Here is a 21660-nt window from a genome sequence, read left to right on the forward strand (position 1 = left end):
GAAAAAGCATGCTTAAGAGAGTAACTGTTTAGTCAGCTGTGAATGAAAACAGGTTTTTTGAAAGGAATGACAAGTTAATTTCAACAAAATTCCAACCTTTAATTAAAAAAAGCTGTCTTTTTAGATTTTAAAACTTCTCTCTCTTGGGGATTATTGTTTATTTCTTTACACTTTTTGGGACGATAATTATATACATGCCTGAGTATAAATAGATTTGATGTTTTTATTATTGTGTACGAGTAAAGAAAACAAAACAATTTCCTCATCTTTCAGTTATTCATGACTAAGGTTTTGACTTTTAATTGGCAAAATAAAATGCAACTTGATTATAAACACATGCATTTTTGAAATCGTCAACTTTTCCTCAGTATTTTGTTTTATTAATTAATAAAAAACATTTTTTTTTAATTTGGTTATTCCCCTTACCGAAGATGAAGCAGGTGTTCACTGCAATATGGGTCACGGGCGTAACAAAATGTACTGTATTTATTGACTAGTCCATTATTGGCCGACTAAAAAACACATGTTCTTTAAAAAAAATACATTTAAACATCTATAGTGTTCCCTATAGACTAAATCTTGTTTGGTCGTTTCCAGATTAATTCTTTACATTTGCTACCTCTTCTTGCAACTCCAATCAATGCGAAACCACAGTACGATGCTAGCTAACATTTTAGACTTGCATTTTCTTGGGTAACTTTTTAATTTTAAAGCTCTTGCAGGCCTAATAAAATTGGTTGTTAGGCTTAGGGTTTGACACAAGTTGCTTCACTCAAGAAGAAGTGAAACAACTTTCCAAGTCGGCTTCTAACTAAATCACTTTATGACTTAACAATTTGTAAATCATATTTTATAGGTATTTTTTTTATATTAAGTGTTTATAATATTATAAATGTTAAACTGATGATTGTTGTGCTGAGAAAAATGATACAGACATCAGTCTGAAAACCATCTTAAGCAGAAGACATCTGGAAACCTCCATCTTTACTAAGTTCTCTGCAGATGCTGGATGTTTTTTAAAAGCCTTCCAAATCTTCTACACACCTTGAGGACTGTTAGATCTTCCTTTCTTTGCTCCGACTTTACATGAAAAGGTTATGAAAACACAGCCCAGCGCGACTATATAAGCAGCTGTAAAGTGCGGGGCCTCGCCACAATGACAGCATTTACTGGTCTGAGATCAGAGGGGTGCGTGTGTCGGTGGGTTTATGGGGGCCCGATTCTTATGAGGTCGCAGCTGACCGGCCCACAGAAGACCGAGAGAGGAAGGAGGAAGTAGGGAGGGATTGGGCTGCTATGTATGCAGGCCTGAATCCAATTGGGATTTCAAATATTTGAGGGAAAGAGGATGAGAAAAGTTAAAAAGAAAGGATGCACAAGAGCGTCTTGTTGCAGACACCCATCACGGATCCAAACAGACAAGAACTATTGAGATGATTGGGAAGAAACTTCCGAGCGTCGGGGCCAGCCACAGTTTCAGGGCACCTTTGTTCCTGTCTTGGATAAAGCAGCTCACTAGCAACTGATCTTCAATCTAGCAGAATCGTGTCTGATCATCTGAGACACACGGTCAGAGTCTCAGAAGAGCAAAGTACAAAAAAAAAAAAAAAAAAAGGAAAACCTTGAACTACACATCCTTGAACATCCTCACTACCACTCATGCGGAATTAGAAACAGAGCATACAATCAAAAATCTTCTTGTATCTGCCTGATTCGGTAATAATAACTCATGTTTTGTTTTTAGGTTAAGAACTAATAGAACCTTCATTGAATTAATGACTACACAATAAAATTTCAACAACCATACTTTACAGCTGTGAACATCTAGACACTTGTTTACAGCAGTTCAGAAAATCATTACATTTATAGATAAAAACACAATTTCTTCATTTTACACAGACTACTTCCATAGAGTTGGAGACGCCTGTTTTATATAGATCAATATTTGTCTATATAACTAGAGGTGTGTATTGGTAAGAATCTTGTGGTAACATATTAATTGCAATATATACTGAGATACTGTAGGAGCAACGATATATTTGGAGTATTGCCCGGGTACATGGTACTGGTGTTGCAGAATTAACTGCATTCATTTATTTTTTTATTAAACCAAAATATGTCCAAACATCAGCTTTAAAAGCTGCTGGAGTCAACGGTATCCTCTTGTCCTGAGTCATCGCATGGATCTCATTGAATTTGAATGTTCATTTAGGTGTGGACGACATAATGAGTGCTGCCATCTAGCTGCTGGAAGTGAAAATGCAACAAAATAAATGAACAAACTGTGAATATTTGAATGTTATTTCTTGCAATTAAAAAAATATAATTGTTTTACAAATGCATTATTAATCTATAAATAGACATAGAAAAAAACATGGTAACAAATAAAACTACAACTTACAAGGCAAATATGAATGAAAAAAAGTTTTTTTAATATTAAATTAAATAATCAATATAGTTCTGTTTAATATTTATGTGGTTTTGTGGAAAATAATAATAAATACTAAATATATTAAATAGTAGGCAAGTGCCTGATCTAAATTTCATAAAGTACTGAACCACCCAGCAAATTAAGACTACGATGAAAATTCTAATATTTTTTAGTATCAATTAAATTTAAATCATATGCAAGATAAACTAAGTAAGGGAGATTAATATAATTGAAGCTCCTTTTGTGAATTGTAAGGGGTCGCTAAAGGGTGTCAATGAAAATGGGAATACAACATATTACAATCAGAGTTTTTTGGTGATTTGGTTTTCAAATAGTGTTTTTGTATTTTCTTTATCATTCATCCTTTCATTTCAACTCTTACTAAAGTAAAATGCATAGTATGGGTGTGTATTGGAAAGAATCTGGCTATGCACATCACAATACAGGGGTAACTATACACAATACATTGTGATACTACTGTAACAAGGATATATTTGTAGTAGCGTCCAAGTACTTGACTTTGGCGTTGCAAAATAACAGACCTAAATTGCGTCCAAACTTCAGCTTTAAAAGCTGCCGGAGTTGATTGCATCCCCTCGTCCTCAGTCATCACCGGAATCTTGTAGGATTTAATTGTAACTTTAGCTACTGGATATTACGTAAGAAAATAATATAATGTACATCAGTATCGATATTACTATGTACCTGACTTTCCTATGCGTAGGGCATTTAGTAATAAACGCATTAACAATATTAATAGTAATAGTTTAGTTTCTTAGAAAGGATAGTAAATAAATAAACAAAAACATGTACAGTATTGCAGTTCAGAAGCTATACACTTGTCTAAACTAAATTATCTATTATATTATTTGGTTTAATGCCATAAAAAAAATATTTTTTAGTACATTTATTCACAAAAAAAAAATCAAATGAATGCAGGAAATAACCTACTCCTCAATAATATTATGTTACATTGTAAGTGTAATAAGTTTTTCATTATCACAACGTGATGATCACCATTTCCTGTAACTTGACTGGCCTCCACCTGGCAGCATAATAGCCTAATTTAGGCGGTAATATTCATGGGAGCACACAAATTACGGCAAATAACAAGAGACTCACTCCAAAGAGCAGCTCGACAACAAGCCACACTGTCAATATGTAGATTTACACAATTATCTCCAGCACGGGCCGCACGGGCGGACGCTGTGTCTAAAATGCACAAAATTAAAGATCTGTGTTTCTACTCCAGCAATTATTATCGACTAATATGTATGCAAAGTACATTCCAGGGTTTGTGGCGGTTAAGATCGGGAATTTTAAAGGGAACCAAAAGGGAGACCGACATTAGCATGACCTCAGCCTGCCGAAAGCTGGTCAAGAAGTCATCAATATTTACCGGGCTTTGCGTCCACCTGTCCGTCTGACACTTATTTACAATGAAGAAATGGGCAAAACAGTTCACGCATCCCTGCTCTCAGCAGGACGCCTCCTCTCCACACCGCCTCAGGTCTCAGGCCACAACAGACAGAGAAGCTGAAAAATTAACCAGATGCCTGAGACACGGAGAGGAAGAAGACCTCACCGTTACCTTTTCTCTATTAAACCCTTCTTTTTTTTTTCCTGCCCTCCAGCAGAGATGGGGCGAGCAATTGTCAAAATTACAAAACACTGTATTTAAACACTAGTGTGGCTCCTGATTAGGAACGCAAATGGGTTCATGCAAGGTTTTGGTCCATATAAGAGTGAATTTGAAAGTGAATGTTACTACCTTCATAGATAAATGTACGACTTATTTATGCTGCACTAATGGATAGACTGAATAAAACAAACCCAAAATTAAAGCGCGCTTTTTTAAACTGGTTTTAAACAGACATATCAATGTGTTACAGATAAAGTCTTGGTTGGAAGTGACCAATCACAGGAGGTCTTTACAATGCACAGATTAGTTATTGGGTTACTGAGGTGTCATGATACAACAACTGTATCATGATACTTTTTCGGATGCCAGTAGATGGCGCTAACAGTGAAAATTATGCCAGGTTTTGTTTAATTGGTAGATTAGAGCCAAATAAGAAAATGTCACAACACGATCTGGATCTTATAATCCATGTGTTTGTGTCTTCCTGTTTAGACTATTGTAACGGTTTATATGTGTGTCTTAACAAGAAGGAGCTGTCTCGCCTGCAGGTAATACAAAACTCTGCAGCGAGAATTCTGACCTGCTCTAGTAGAAGAACTCGCATTTCCCCGATCCTTAAAACTCTTCACTGGCTGCCCGTTTCTTTCAGGATCAATTTTTGCTTATCAAATGCAACAAAAAAGAAAAAAAAGCAATATTACAACTTAATTAATCTTATTTTTTCAACTTGGTAATTGTCCTAAAATGTTCTCATTTGTATTAAAAGATCTATATAATGTCCTTGAGTGTTTCCCAACACCCCCATTTGTTACCGAGTGGCACACAAAGAAAGAATAATAATAAGACTGAATTTTCTCTGAAGTCACTCTATTGTTTTGGTCCAGTTTACTAAAAAAAACAAACCTAGTACAATGACCAGTAATGACTAAAACACAAAATATATATGAAACCATCTTGTTGCAGAGAAACCAGTCCAGAAACCAGTCTAGCATTCCTGAGCTAATGAGATAAAATGTTAGAATAGAAAATAGAATAGAAAAGCTTTATTCATCCCCAGAGGAGAAACACACTTTCACAACAGCGCAGTTGGACAAAAATAAAGTGCAAGGAAAAAGAAATAATAAAAGAGATAATACAAAATAAAATAAAAACGATCTTAAGAATATAGCTGTTGTAAACAGCAGCTGCGTGGGCGGCGCCATCTTGGAAGGAAATGTTCACGTAATAAACCTTTTTTCTTTTTTTACTTGTCATGTTTTATTTTTTTATTTTTACCGTTTATATCTGAAGGTTGGTTCATGTCAACAATGTCGACGTTAAAGCCAATACGCACTGCAAAACCCTTGAATGAAAGGACAATACAATATGATTGAATAATATATCAAATACAACATAATATAGAAAATAAAAGAAACAACTTATTCATGTCCTTTCTTGCATTTCCAAGATAGTAACGTGTGAGGGACATCTTCTGTTTTGTTGTTAATGATAATTTCTTTTTACAGACTATGTTGAATTGAGATTTTTTTTTTTTTAACTTTAAAGTGTCATTTCAAGTAAATAACCAACTCTTACAAAGAGATAAGTATAATAAGACTTATTAACTGTGTTATCATATACAATATGGAATTCCACATTCTTCACTTCGTCCAAAGACATTTATCAGGTCATCTAAGATTTTATCCCTATTTAATTATATATATATTTATTGTATAAAAAGGGTCTATTTTAAGATTTAAATGGCAAGCAGAACGTCCCAATATCCAAGTCCCTGAACTACATCCTCAATCCCTGTCCTCTTCCCCTTTCCCGTGTAATTAGTTCGGGTTTTATGCCTTAATCTACACAATGAGGATGAAGTCATGGCAGTTATCTCCAGCAGCCAATGTCTGCCTACCTGTAATCCCTCTCAAAGTCCACAGCTTTCTCCTGGCTCACAAATCGGCACACAATGCTTCGATGCGAGGCCTTCGCTATAATGCTCAGGGACATCTCAGACCTTTTTTTTCCATCCCGTAGCACAGAATAAGTTAAATCCCACTTCTTAGAAGAACATAGGTGTCTTTATCCAAGTCTTAGAATAAGTCCGGAAATAATAGATGTAAGTATTGAATATGGAAAAGATCACGGCTGTCAGCGACTACTTACCCTTCTGAGACTATGTGGCTTCGGCGGATGTACAGTCGAGGCGTAACAAACTTGAAATAAATAATGTAGTCGGGGGAAGGATAAATGTATTCAGAATAATAAAGTTTCGATGACAGAAAAATGAATTAATCATGTAATGTTAATTGAGAGGGTAGCTTAAAAAGGTCACACAAGTCAGTCCATTTGTGGAGGGCATAAGGAGGTTAGCTTTTAACTTAGCATTTTTATTGACTCTAGCAAAACAAAATGAGCGAACTCTGTAGGATTGTGCTCTCTGCATCGGCCATTCAGGCCTTCGGAGGTCCATTGTAGTACTTTGAAGAGAATGAAAGGAAACCCCACTGGTGGAAATGCAGTGGAACAGCCCCACAACAGGCCACAACTGTTCCCTTATGCATGAAAGGCCGGGACATAAAAGACAAGATGGACTTCTGAGGTAGGGCCAAAAACAAAGGCAACAAAAGTGCTGATCACGAGGGGATGACACGACTCGTCTCAGCAGAAGGAACAGAGAGAAAAGGCCCAGTAGACAATGGCACTCCTGGCCAAGTGACATGTTGAAGAATTGAAAAATCCACACAAGAAGTGTCTTCTCAATGGACTAAACCCACAAGAGCTGAGTGAGTGCCGGCTGGACCCTGGTCAGCCTGATAGGGGGTAGGCTGTAACAGTCAACAGCTTTTCTGTCTCTTACTTTTCTTTGCAAAAATCCAGCCTTTAGTCGGGCAAAAAGTTGGCAGTGAAAGTGGTAAAGCGATAGCTTTTAGTCAGGACGAACCAAAGTGAAACCAAACATAATCAAAGCATGGTTCCGCTCCCACTGCTTCCCCTTTAAAACATATTTTTGGGCTGTTTTTGTGTCAGATCTTATTCCGTTTGAGCACCAAACATAGTTATGCTATTGCCTGACCTCCATGGAAACAGTTTGGCCGGCAACAAACATCGAGGCTTTAATGGATACAAAAACATCAGTGGCAATGTTTCAAAATTAATGGCGGCCTTGAAAGCTCCTTGAATAGAACTTCAATCAGTTATATAAACATTTCGTTTACAGCCGGTAAGAAACGGAAAATGAATAAAGACATTGATGTTGAGGAACTAATGAGCCTATTTAGAGGGGTCTTAAATCTGAAACAATAAAAAAAGGTATAAAAACCATGGCTGTGAATTTGCAAGAATTTAATGCAAATCACGATACAGGAGCAATGATACGATATATTGTGATATTGTAGGAACAACTATATTTTTATAGTATATCCAGATTGCTTGACTTGACATTGCAGAATTTACAGACCACATGACTCTTGACATAATCGTCACTGCTTTCATCTGTTTTGAAACCAAAATATTTCCAAAAATCAGGTTTTAAACCTCCTGGAGTTGACTGTATCCTCTCGTCCTCAGTTATCATAAGGAATTCATTGTTTATTTGGCTGCGGAAAGACGTAATGACTGCTGCCATCTAGCTACTGGACGTTTAATTGCAAATCAAAAAATGCTATAAATATTTGCTAATATGTTAATTGTACAGAAAATATGTTTCCGATACACATTAAATGTAAACAAAAACAGAAAATAACGATACGTTGATATTTAATATTGATACAGTATCATGAGAAGAAACATCTGAATACATTAGTGTATCAATACTTGCATCATTAAGAAAAAGAACATTACAACAAAATAAATTAAATACTATATATAAAAAAAAAACAAGCTAGTCGTCTCTCATGGTGGATTGATGAGCTTTCACCCCCCAAAAATGTGCACAGATATTAGAAACTACAGGTCCTGCCGAGGAGATATATTTCTTGCCCCTTATTCTTTCCTCAGCCACAAAATTGTCGGTAAAAGAAGGTAAAAACCAATTAGGCTATCCTGTGAAACACTTATTCAAATGTTAACGAAAAAAAAGGTTTAGCCTGAATATTAAATTTGACATACATTCCCGTCCATGGCGGTAAATCTATTGCCTTGGAAAACGGCGACTTAAAAAGCTTCAGCCACGGGAGCTTAACCTTCTCTTGAAGCCGATTCCTGAATGGTGCGCTCCACAGGTGAAGGCCCACCTCCATGACAGCCTGAGGCCTGTCCCACCATTCCGCTCACGGAGTCCCCCCCCACCCCACCACCAGCCCCCCGCCTGATTAATGGATCGAAGTGGTAATTGATTAGCGAAGCAGAGGTGGGAATAAGTACATAGGTCAAACGTCAATGTCCCCCGCACAAAAGGGTGAAGACGTAAAATGTACCAGTGATAGCCTGCAGCCAGACCTCTACCCTTCAAAGCGGTGGCAGTGGCCGACATAAAGCCCACCCCCCCGCCCCACCGGCCCATTCTCCGGCCCCGCTTTGCCCTCCTTCCTCAACTCTTCTTTTCTCTTGGTAATGTTGTCTGTTAAAGTGACAGGAACCATTTTGGATGCCGCTTGTCAGCTCACCTTCATAAAACAAGCCATAAAGCGGCAAATAAGGGGCTTATACAGCTTCATTATGCTAGCATTGCAGGTTCACAGCGCCGGGAGGAGAGGGGGGGGGGGGGGGTCATGCTACTGTTGCAGAGGCCATCGGGGAAGCTTGACAGGAAGGACGGCCCAGTTCTCGTGGAACTTTACACTGGTCATCACATCCATGTTTGTGTAAGCCAGTTGACGGTATTCATGACTAACCCCCTGAAATCCAAACATAAGCGTGTGTATTACACGTCAATCCATAGTGGTGCTATATATATTTATCAAAGGCAATTCAGAGAACCGTTAACAAGTGTGAAAGATTAGTGGCTTGAAAGAAGATTTGTTTTTGACTATACCAGCGAATTATTTTTATAGAATAAAATGCAGATTTGTACGAGATTCAAGGAGCACACAAATATCTTACTAGGAGAATTCTAGTGAGTTGACTTTATACTTTTATTGCCACTATTGTAAACACAACATGGGATTTTTTTGTTGCACGAATCAACTATTTTACTTGTACATATTGTCCAGCAAAAACCATTTGTAATACTGGGTTCGTTTTTTGTACTGTGCACACCACAGAAATTCCGTGTTGTGTTTAAAACACTGGCAATAGTCATTTACTATATCTCAAATATGCTCAAATGTAAATAAGAACATTAGCATTCCAACAAGGCACCAAAAAAGAGATTTAAAAACAATGTTCTAAAGGTGAATCAAATGGTAATGGTGAGGGCAACTTCAGGACCAAAAAAAAGGGTTAAAATATATACAAGCAATATCTATAAGGGACCTCAACTTTCGATGCCATCATGACGATGAAGTATTAGCTCTTGTAATGTAACATTAACCAGTGCCAGGGGCAAAGATGTATTCAATAAGAAGAAAGAAAAAGAATATCTTAGACATTATACAAAAGTATAATGGAAAGAAAATGAAAAAAGGATTTAAACCTGATAGATGCTAGAGAAGAACTAAGAAAAAACTAAAATCTGAGGGGGGAAAAAAAAGGCAATTTACAAATATTATTTGTTTGCACAGCCACACAACGATGGGTCACCTGACAATAAAATGAAACTCATTTGAGTACAGCATCCCATCAATCAATTTACACAGGCTACACTTATTTATTTGAATTTCATAAAATGGTTCCAAGAGTCAAGGAAAAATATTTTTGTTTAAAAAATAAACCCCACTAACCTCATTAATTAAATGTAATTACTGTTATTGAACAAATTACGGGATCATCACAAAGGTGTAATTGTTGTCATACGCAACTGATGGGTGTGTAACAAGTTAAGCAAAACCAAGAGAAAATATCTTATGTATAGGTTTAAAAAAAAAGAAAAAAAAAGGGTCTTAAACAGTTTGATGAACTCTCCTGAAGTGTCTGGCTGCCATCTGCTCCGTCCCACTGGTGTTGAGATAAATACCCTTTTCAGCGATGAGGCGGTGGTACAAGTGCCATCACTCTGATCATTGTATGGTTAATTGTCACCTCCATCAACATTAACACTCTCTAACATGTTAACCAGAGGGAGAAAGGCGGGGAGCTGCCTGCGCGTTCTATTCTGAGGCTGACACTTGCTCTCTGAGGGGCGGATTTCATTGTCGGGATTACAGTTCACATGGAGAATAGAGGAGGAGGAGGAGGAGCGGACTTCTTCGCGACGAGCCGGTTCGTACGCTAAAAAGGCCGACTACGGGGACGAGAAAGAGCGGCGGACAAGATTGATGTCGTTTACTTTTGACGAGGCTGTGAAATAAAGTGTGCGAACAACTTTGAAGAAGTAGAATATTGGACAGACTAAAGGGACTGCAATTCCACAAACAGTCCAAAAAAAGTAATGGTAGGTAACAAAAAACTAATGATTTTTAGTAAGTATTAATGAGTATAGTGGGGGTTTAAATAGTCGACTAAAAATAGGAAATGAAGCGAAAGGAATCCCAGTTTAATAGCGTCACGACTACTTAACTAGAAAAGAAAATAGTTGATTTCCTCTGCATGTGGCAGAAAACCTTCATGAGGAACAAGAGCAAACAAAAACTGCTAATAATAGTACAAAAGTAAGTTCAAGCGTAATATCTAAAATCATTATCATTTAACAAAACAATTTGAAAACGAACAGTGGTTCCGTTTTAAAACGGGAAATCAAACTTAATAAAGTATATTATATTCTGGTGAGTTTAAACTGGAGTATAATGTGTAGGATTTAGTTTTTACAGTGGATTTACTTGGTAGTCCAGAGACTTGAATGTGAGACGTCTCTGTTGGACGACTACAAGAAGAGCCGGAGTAATCACAAGATGCATTTGAGTTTTTATGATCTGTATGATGAGGGAACAAGATGTGATCCATTCTTCTGCATCGTCTTCTGCAAACCCGCCCCACCCCCTCACACACACACAAAAAAAACTCCCCATTGTAAACATTTACTTATCTCTGCCTTGTAACTTGCCTGTGCCCTCAAGTGGCCGATTGTGGTTCTACAACCTCCAACCGTCTTCAGTTTAGGAGATAAATATGATAATAACTGCACAGATCAAGTCTTATTTAATATACATTAGGTAATGTAAAGTATATAATCCCCGGTTTAAACTATAAACCCAGTCAACATTTTACTTGATTTAGTTGATATTGACTAAGATAAACGATTCAAAACAATATAATACCACTTTTTTTTTTTGGCACATTACAACCTTCGCTGGAATGCGTCTATCCCTCCACCCCCCAAGGCTACTTAATATGTGCCAGACAAAAGAAAGAGACAATCAATTTTGCGCCACCACTGGCCTTAGAGACCTTTAAAGGAATTTTAAGTCATAAAGACCGATGCGTCCTACAGTGTTGTAATGACAGACGCTTCATTCTCCCGACCAACAGGAATGCCTTTTGCCCTCGACTTCTGCCCGGCCCCGGCCTTTAATTAATTCTGGCTTAGGCCTGATTGATCCTGACACACCAGGAAGTTTCTTGAAAATCTGACGGCCCAAACCATGAAGGAATTACATAGGGCACAATCCCACCAATGGAGTCCACCTCCTGCCCCCCTCCACAACCCCCTTTTGAAAGCTGAAAGGCTGAGTAAAAAAAAAAAAGAGTTTATGGTGAAATGACTGCAAATTTCTCAATAGTGGGTTATTTTTTTTAATTACAAATACATCGTTTGGATAATCTAATACTTATCGGAGCCTTTTCTGTTCAACGAAACAACCGTACAGATCCGTTTTCTCATCTAAAAGCCAATAAAATACACGTTTATTGAGACCCGTCTTTACACATCCAAGCCTTTTCTTCAGGCTAAATGAACGGAAATAGATTATTTACGATCAAAAAGTGTCCTAATTGCAAATAGCCTGCAAAAATGGACTATTCAGAATAATATTCGCTATTTTTCTGTGGAAGTTGTAGATGGAATAACCATTAGAATCATTAACTGTCATGTAGTATTTGGTTAGTTAATCTAGTCATTGCAAAAACTAGTTTTTCTTCAGGATTTAGAGGCGTCTCTCTATACATTGTGAATAATAATACGTGGCAACAAATGTTATTTGAGCAATTCTATGAATTGACTTGAAATCCTTCAGCCATTATCCGTAATATTAATTACTGCAACGTCCTAAATAACATGATATCCTTTTTTGTGATTATCATAGTTATGTAATAGTTAGTGCTGAGGCCCTGGAACAAAAAGGTTGCTCTAAGGAATTCTGGGATCAACCTTTCCTTCTAAACTAAATAAAAGTGTACTGTGAGAGTCCAGTGCCTATTGTACCAAGTAGCTGGGATCTCAGGGAATATACAATAAATAAGGGTACATTAAATTGAGCTATTATAATTATAGTCTTGATCTAAACATCAGATAGTACATCAGATCATTAACATAAACATCCGTGGGTATTCAGCCAAAAACCAATAGCCAGTAGGTCGAAATAGTAGCTGAATTTTTAAGTGAAACAATTAAGTTAAAGTTGCAATACGTAATTTTATGAAGATCGTTTCTGGCTCCCCCCAGTGTCTGTAACTTCTCTGTTACGCCATTGCCAGATACAGTATATTTATTTGTCTGAAAACGATAGAAAGTCTCTTGTCGTTTTTGGTTTAGTGACTGCAAAAAGTATTCCAATATTTAACATTTGGCCCATTTTGTCCGAGGAGAAAAAGCTGCAAAAATATTTATACACACCTTGATATTGACTTTGTGTCTGCTTAGGCTACAATAAATATATATATATATAAATCTAAATCCAATAAGCATTCTATTCTATGGAACATATGGACGAGATGATGATACATATAATTGTCTAATAACTGTGCACAACATGTATTTAAGGGGAAAGAGATTGACCTTTAGATAAAGGTTAATGTGTGACATCTGAAGTTCAAACATGGATGACAAGTTCTTTAAAAACAAAACAAATACAATGGTCAGTAAATTATAACTTTGACAATATCGGTTTTGCTTATTTTTTCACCCATTTGCTGACAAGTACAAAGTGAAAGGAACAAAGAGCACGACCTCAACTTGGCTCATGTGTCCATTGAGGGTGTGGTGTGGGTGTTAGTCGGCAATAACCGACGCCCCCTTCCTTCCTTACAGGGAGGACCCTGGAAACAAACGCATTGCTATAAATATTTTTGGAATGTCAGACACCAAATATGGATGAAAATGCGTTTGTTTATACTGATATTACTTCAAATTAGCGAGTGATTTACTTTCCAGAAGAGATATTTGCTCAGTAACTTTCAGTCTTCGTGCCCTTTATTAAAACTCAACCTCATATTAGTAATAGTTAAATCAGATACAACTTTATTTACTACACTACTACTACTATCCTTTACTATTTATTACTATACTACATTCTACAAGTGTGAGATGGACCCAAAAGGTACCTTCATGTGTAGCCAAGCCTATGTACCTGAAAAGTACAGATACAGAGTAAGACAAAAACACAATGTTGTGCATTGTTCAATTATTTATACTTTAAGTATCGGGAAACTTCCTGGGTAAGCTGTGAAAACATCACCTATAATGTGTTAAGAGACACAGATCTTCAAACATGGTGGGCAAAACAATTGACATTTTTTAGCCTTAAGATCCACCAAGTAGCCTCAATATTTTTTAACCATAGAATCCTACAAGTAGTACTGTCACAATATAATATTGCGATATCTCATGGCACAAGATTTCGTCACACCACTAGTATTACATTTATATTGCTTAAAATGAGACTACATGTCAGTGCACAATTGCTTAAACATTGTCTCATTGGTAGCCAAAAATGTCCTACTTAACCCATGTTGCTAGCATAGTAGATATGCCTTTGGTTGCATCGAAAATCGAGGGAAGCCAGTCTTTCGTTTGTATCAGATATGAGGGGAAAATTCCATGGTTTGTTGAGATTTGTTGGTCACAGTTCATATTGGGTGTTTGCTTATTATCAGACACGTGCAGGACATGACGGTGGACCATCGACGCTCTTGTTTTCACTGGAACAGAGCCTAATGACGGTGTTTTTTAAACCCGTCCCGATGAAGAAAGAAACTATTTTAAAGTCAACATTGATACGCGTTGACAGGAAAACGTAAAAATGAGCACCTAGCATAGCTCCACTTTGAAGACTCGCTTTTAGCATCTGGTTTTGTTTTTACGTACTTGTTCACAGTAAAGCCCGATGTTCAAAGGAGCATCTCACTGTTAGGACCGCTCTAAAAAAGTAAACAGTAATGGAGACCGGACGCAAAGGCTCACACAAAGTTGGACTAACACAGGGTAAGGAGTACAGAAATGCTTTGAATGCAGCCTTGTAAAGGGAAAAGCTTCTCCAAAGGCCTCCAGACCTTCCCACTCCACTTCCTTCCTGACAAGGAATGCTGTGTCAGGTTAGAACATCAGAGAAGATTTTATTTTTTCAAACTTCCCCTTTACCAAAATGTCCAGTAACAACAAAATCACAGAGTAAATAACCTCTGTTCATACAGAGAAGGGTTTAAGAGTAATCTTGTTATATAAGGTAGAACACACAGCACACACAAATGAACTGATGTGTTCGACAAAAACTACTACGAGGCAAATGAACACTTGAGTAAAAGTAGTAAAGTTGTGGAACCGTCCAACTTAAATGACAACCAGTGTTAACCTTTAAAATATATGCATTTAACACTAAAACTACAAGAATACATCTCAAAGAAGTATTAAGGACCGGATTAAGGAAAGTTATTAGTAAATTTGTTAATACTGATAAAGGACAACATACATTCACAATGCAGAAGATATTTAGCTGAAGCATCAGATTAGTAATAACAATTTAAAAATTATAGTATTGATAAGTTACAACATGTATGTGACACACAATGTTCAGAAGACACACACATTATTTAATTACATGACAAAGTTAGCATTCTGTAACATCAATTATAGATATGGTTTTTATAAATTTGATCCGCCAAATTGTTTAACTACAGCTATAAGTTGTTTATGTGTAATGGGAAATTATCAGATTCTATATTCATGACTTACTGGATACAAAACGAAAATTGTGCATGATGCAAAGTGTACAATTACATAGAACATATATACACTGTAAAAAATACTAGGATCTGAAAATGATACAGATTTAGGAAGTCAAAAAAATAATAATTCTGCACATCAGATTCTCTTCAGTTCTAATTGAAGTTTGGTCTAGGCTTAAATTCTATACATGTCAGTGTTTTCCTTAAATTGATGAGACCATGTCATGTAAAAGTTGTCTGTGATGAATAAAATCAATGAATGAAAGTGGTTTACAGAATAAAAACTTTGCTAAAATCGTTTACTTTGACTACAACAAGATACAATGTTGTTAAAACACCATGACCATGGTTCCTTTGTGTTGAATTGACATAACAAATGTGTTGACAAATTAAATATAAAAAAGGAAAATTAACTTAATATAAAGTAATCAAACAGTTTTTGTAGGTAATTGAAACCATGTTCTTGAGTCTAAAAGGTAACAATAACAGAATATTAAGTATGTACAGTATACATTTCTTGCATATAATGACATTTCTCCCATGATGGAAATACCTGAGGAAGATGTACTGTAGTTCTTTTGGACAAAAATCGTATGACAGCCGATTACTGTTACTTACTGCTGTGACAAAAGTTGTTTATTACAACTATTTTTCTTATAATATATACTTGGACCTCAATTTATTAATGGAATTGTTATTTCACCCTTATTTTATTCTGTGTCCTTTTTGATTATGTCTTTATTGTGAACTTGTATGCATTTGTATATTAATGTTTGAAAATAATAAATCAAATTGATGTTTTCTTCTGTAACAGGATGTTAAAGGGTTAAGAAAGAATCATTTTAGACCACGATGCTGCCTCCAAAATTACCTTTGCATGATTTTGTATTTGCTGGTTAAATGTCTGTTTTAAACTGAAGAGTTTATATTAAAAATACAATAAAAAGTCAGCTCATCAGAAAGCAAATCAAAAACCCATATTAATAATTTTCTTAAAATTGAAGAGTGTACAGCACGCAATATTCTGTCTGCATTAACATTACAATGCCATAAACAGGCCTGGAATCAGTAAGATATCATTTTTCAGTGATTAACCGATACAAAATGATTTTAGGGGAAAATATTTTGGAAAATGACAAGGGAAAAGATTGTATAGACTGGTCTAGACCTGAAAATACTTCTTTTTAATTCCACAAAAAAAAAAGACACATTATTTTGCAACTTCCAACGTCCATTCTACATCTCCGTTGTTCTCTTGTCCATCTAACCTCAGCCTACAAGGTCCCAATTTCGACTCAGGCTTCATTCTGTATTTTCCAATTATCACCTTTTAAAGGCCAGCTGGGTGCATTCCAAACCGTTGGGGGCCATTTCAATTTGCATTGCTCTGAGACAAAGTCATGCCCCTAATCTCATGTTAAAGTTCATAAAGGGCTGACAAAGGACATCAGAGCCCCAGCAACTTAGAGCTTTAAATGTATATTTAAAATATCAGCATATAGAAGTATATATTTATTTATTTTCAAGTTTTCAAGGAACAGTGCTGACCTTTTTTTTTTTTTTTTTCCTTTTTCAATAAGGATCGACACACCTAAAACTTTCTCCAAAAATGGTCGATGCGCCAGTCCTGTGAGATCTTGGCTATGTTTACAATTTGATCGCATTATGCTGATTTATTCTTCTTTTTCATTAACTCGATTTTTAAGCAGTGAATATTTTACATCCGTTTTTATTCGAGTCAATGCCTATTGATATTCTCCCCGATGAGGAAGGGCTCTTCTTCCCCCCTCTTCTTAAAATGACCGATACGTCCGTGTGCTACTTTGCACATTAATGACCGCTGTCTTCCCATCCCTGCCTGCCTTAAGGCTCTCTCTTCCCCTAATGCCGCCCGCCTTTTCACTCGTGCAAATCCGTGTTTGATTTCGGCCTTCTCTTTTCGGACTGCATATAGCAGCATTTAGCGGTGAATTCATTTTCGGTGTTTGGATATACCCTGCTGAGGTGCCCGTGCTAGTGGTGCATTATGAAAACCTGCGTCAGCTGAGGGGGTCCGGTGGGTGTTTCTTCGGCCGATAGGGGTACGATGTGCAGCCCGATGGACGGGAGTCCGACGGGCGATCAATGGGATGGATCACAAAAGAATACATTTGTTGTCTATCCGAGGGTTACGGAGTAGGGGGACAACTTCTGCAGCATGGTATGCAATAGGAGATGAGATATGCCCCCCCTTACGCCCACAGCGCCAACACCAGCAGCCTCTAACAAGGTGTGTCTAATGCTCCTATTTAGTGTTTGGGGTGCAGCGGCGCGTGGCCTGAGTTTTTTGGGAGGGGAAGCATAGATAGCAACCAGCCTGACAGCTGTGCCCCCCTAGACTGAAGACAATAGCCCAAGGAAGTGCCGCATCATTGAAGATGGGTCTAAAAGGCATGACAATTTGTTTTTGCGGACTGGACTATATCGAAGTCCACGGTCCGGTTTTCATGGTCAAATTTGCTATAGAAGGGCAGAATCCATTTAACCTCTTCTTAGATATTCCGTACATATCTGATTGAATTGGCAGATGTTTGTAGTTCCCGCTTCAGTGCATTAAAAAGTGAGATCAAAACTACCAAATTTAATACAGACTTTTTCTTGTTACTGCAAAAGATAAAAACACCAACTAGTCTTTTCAATGGAGTTTATTTGTTATCCTTTGATAGGAGGGAGTCCCTTTGTCAATCGGGTACATCAAAAAAGATGAGCTAACTTTGCATGCTGTTTGTGTTTGTGTGTCTATGCATGTATGTGTTCTTGTGTTTAGCGACACAGCGAGGCACAGCTTTAAGCTATTGATTTAATAAACGTTGGTCGCGGGCTGCTGGCTACACAGAACCAATGGTAAACAGATAGGTGGCTGCAAACAAAACCGTAAGACTGTGATTAGGAGAAACAGTCTTTATAATAAATAAACACCCACGGAAAATATTTAGCGAATATTGTCTGTTTGACCAGGTGCCACCAACGCCGCGCAAACATGGCTTTACTGTTCCAGCCAGATGAAAAGTAAGAAGATAGAATCATGCAAATATATCTTGATCCCGAGAAGTTTATCTATAGCCTGATCAAGTTATAAATCACTTAAGTTGTTTTCCTCAAATGTTAATAATGGGAAAGGGGAGAGATGTCCACTGTTTTAAGGGGTTCTAGATCCAGGACTATTTTAAAAAGGTCCAATTGCGAGGGGCTTGGAAAAAAAGAAAATGATTTGTTGCAAAGGTGAAACAACAACGCTGGGGAACTGCAAGAGGGATTGAATGGGAAGTTTGCTGGTGCAAAATGGCAGTTGGGGACAAAAGACTTATTAGAAAAGGTTAAAAAAAGAAGTTGCAACATCTTTGGAGGCAACAGAAAGACATTGGAAAATTCAAACGATGTTGTGGGTGGTTGTGTTCGCAAATAAAGATGATGAAAGAGAGCCCCTCCTCGGAGCAAGTGGCTCTCTTTACAGGGCATTAGCACAGGCATTATCTTGTTGTGCCAGACAGTTCTGTAGTAAACACTCTGGCAAAGCGCCGTTCGTAGTAAACTCGGAGAGAGGACGGCGAGGGTGTAGCGCCAGAGTGCTGTAGCTATTCTGGCACAAGGATATGGGTCATGCAAGGCTGTCCTTTCCCTCAACCCGGCGCTAGAGCTCGAACCCTGAAGAGATTAGCCGCCCAGCCAGGCGCTCAGTCCCCGGGTTAAACACAAAACAACCAGTGATTACTTGAACACTAGTTCTGAAGTCAGGTCCTGTCAGACTTCAGCGAAGATTCCCTTTACAAGGTCACCATCAGGTGAGCGTGATATTTAACGCTTTGAATCCAAAACAACAATGTCCTGAACATCACCGAAAATCTTTTTCTTAACCATACAGCAAAATATTCAGTTGCCTTTAGTTCAATTTAAATCTTTTCCACTAACATCATCACTTTGATAACCAGGCTAGTGGCCACGGCACAATCGGCTACTTAAAATCAAATGAAGTCGCTACCTGAGAGAGGTCCTGCCAGGGCATTGTGAGGATCTAAACAATGAGCTTTGTACTTTTTGTCTCGGGTAAAGGCTGAGTCTTGGCTGCTGTGTTAAATCGTTGCTAAAAATGGGATTAGGCAGGTCGGAATGCCGTGGTAATCACTCATTCAGCAAAGGCCAGGAGCAAAAGGTCTCCCTTAAGAAGTCGGGGTGGGTTTTATATAGCCGAGAGCTTTGATTAGCGCTCCGTCTTAAAAACCGCATCCGATGAGTAAAGACGTGCGCTGGTAGTCCCTCCCCGCCCCCTCTGCATTTACTGGGTGAGTCGCCCTCCTGGCTTCCTGTAAATAAGTGATGTCACGGCGCTTAATGATGCCCAGACAGGACTCAGCGAGGACTTGTGAAAAACCTACTGAAGTTGTGTTCCTAAAACAAAGTTGACGTGGTGACTCTTAAAACAGCATCACAACAACAGTATCAACATGAGAAACTTACTCTCTGAAAATCCCTATCCAGAAGAGTTGTTGAATATGATAGGTGTAAGTTAGTTTTGCTTTACTTGGGACACAATGGTGCACAAGTCCTAAAGCGAAAGTATTTTGGTCTTAAGTAGTTAATTTTACTTTGTTGCAACATCTTCCTACAGGACATACCCTGATGACATCCAAACTGCAATGAAAATCAATTTGTTTCAAGTCGTTATGTAAAATTTAAACTTTAAATTTAGATTGTGGCGAGTTTGTCAAATGCATACCCTGCTTTACATGCTCATCACCATTTAGCACCTGCTGTGGATGTTGGTCGTACCCACTGACGCAAGCTTAAAGTAACATAGCCTATAAGGAGGCTTTCACACATTGGACAAAGTCTGTTTTGCTAAAAATGTGTGTGTGTGAGTGATTGAGACTTTAGTATCTCTCTGGAAATATGGGTCAAAAACCCTGAAAAAAGGTACTGGAAACGATATGACCAGCCCGACTCAGGCATAGTCTCGATACCTTATGGAAAATAATATATTTGACGTCACCCAGCTCTTACTGGACCACAGTTTATAGGCCAATGTACTTAAAATCAGTTGTCCGACATAGCTAGACAGAACAAATGTGTGTTCAACGTGAACAGCGGACAATGTACATGTTTGGCATTAATCATAATTTCAGTAGCTCCGGTTTTGTCGTAGCTAAGCAAAACCTACACCATAAGAATATAGGCTAATAATGTGAAAAATATGTAAACAATCGTCAGGAAATTTACTTTATAATGCAAACGATGTTCTCGTCAGGTGATATTTTGGACTGTGAGATTACTCATCTTTTGTGCGTTTAATTCCCCCCCGCTTCATGTTAACCATTTTACCTTCACCTGTATATGTTCCATGTTCTTTAGAGGCAAAGGACCGGGGTTGAGTTAGTTTAATATTGTATATTCGCTCCTAAACCAGCAGAGTCTTCGTCTACTCCATGCCCTTTAGTCACTAGTGATGGGCTGATGAAGCTTCATGAAACAGTGTCTTGTTGTTTAGAGGTCAGTAGGTGGCGCCATCAGTTCAAAAATGATGTTATAAGAACAGTTGATGAAGGAAAATAGTGCAGACACCGCCATCTAGGGGACTCTGAAAATAATGACACTGCTTCATGAGGCTTCATCAAACCATCACTTTTAGTCACCGATCACAGCGGTCAAACTTCCAAAAGACTCTTTAGCTACAGTTGATCTGTTAGGGATCAGATTGGATCGTCTAAATATTTATAGTCTGATGTGATATTTGTGTTAGAATGATTGAGTTTATTTATTTAAAACAGGGACAATACTTATAAATGGACCAGGGTCACCAGGTGCTTCAACAACCAACCAATACACAGTTAGAAATACATACTTTCAAAGGCCAAGACAACACAGTAGCAGCACAAACATTGCAGCCCAAAGATAATCAAGAAAAAGCCTGCACAAATAAATAGGTCTTGAGATGCTTCTTGAAGGAGTCAGTAGACAAACACAGAGAGAGCCGAAGATCATTCAAAAGCTAAGGAGCAACAGCCCGTTGAAAGGCGCCCTACAAATAATAATGATTTACTTGGTTACTTACTTAAACATGTAATTATGCAAGATTAGTGATGACGGCTAATTTCCATCTTTAGTCCCTTTGGCACGCAAAATGGGAATAGTAAGAAAGAATGTTGACAAGCAAGACAATTATTTAAAAGAGAAAAGTAGCAAAATGTACAAACAGATACACAGGTTTAGGCAGGGTTGTGGCAACAGTGTTGTTATTCCAATAGCCAAGCTTCAAGATGTTTGGTGAAAGAAAGTCAGGGTCAGGAGTTCACGTATTGAGTTTGGTATTGAATTCCAGGTATGAGATAGCGGAGAAAGTGTTTTGACCAAAGGCACTCTTTCTAAACATTACCAACATCAGTCACATCCGTGCGTGTTGACTGTCCTGTCTAACGGCAGAAAAAAATATATACAT

General features: G+C 37.7%; 1 protein-coding gene across 1 annotated transcript in view; it reads right to left on the reverse strand.

The window, feature by feature from the left end:
- clybl (citrate lyase beta like) overlaps positions 1-21660 on the reverse strand; it is a 63451-nt gene that overhangs the window by 32185 nt on the left and 9606 nt on the right. The gene's annotated exons all lie outside the window — the stretch shown is intronic.

Source organism: Callionymus lyra, chromosome 12, assembly GCF_982586985.1.
Source record: "Callionymus lyra chromosome 12, fCalLyr1.hap1.1, whole genome shotgun sequence".
NCBI lineage: Eukaryota > Metazoa > Chordata > Actinopteri > Syngnathiformes > Callionymidae > Callionymus > Callionymus lyra.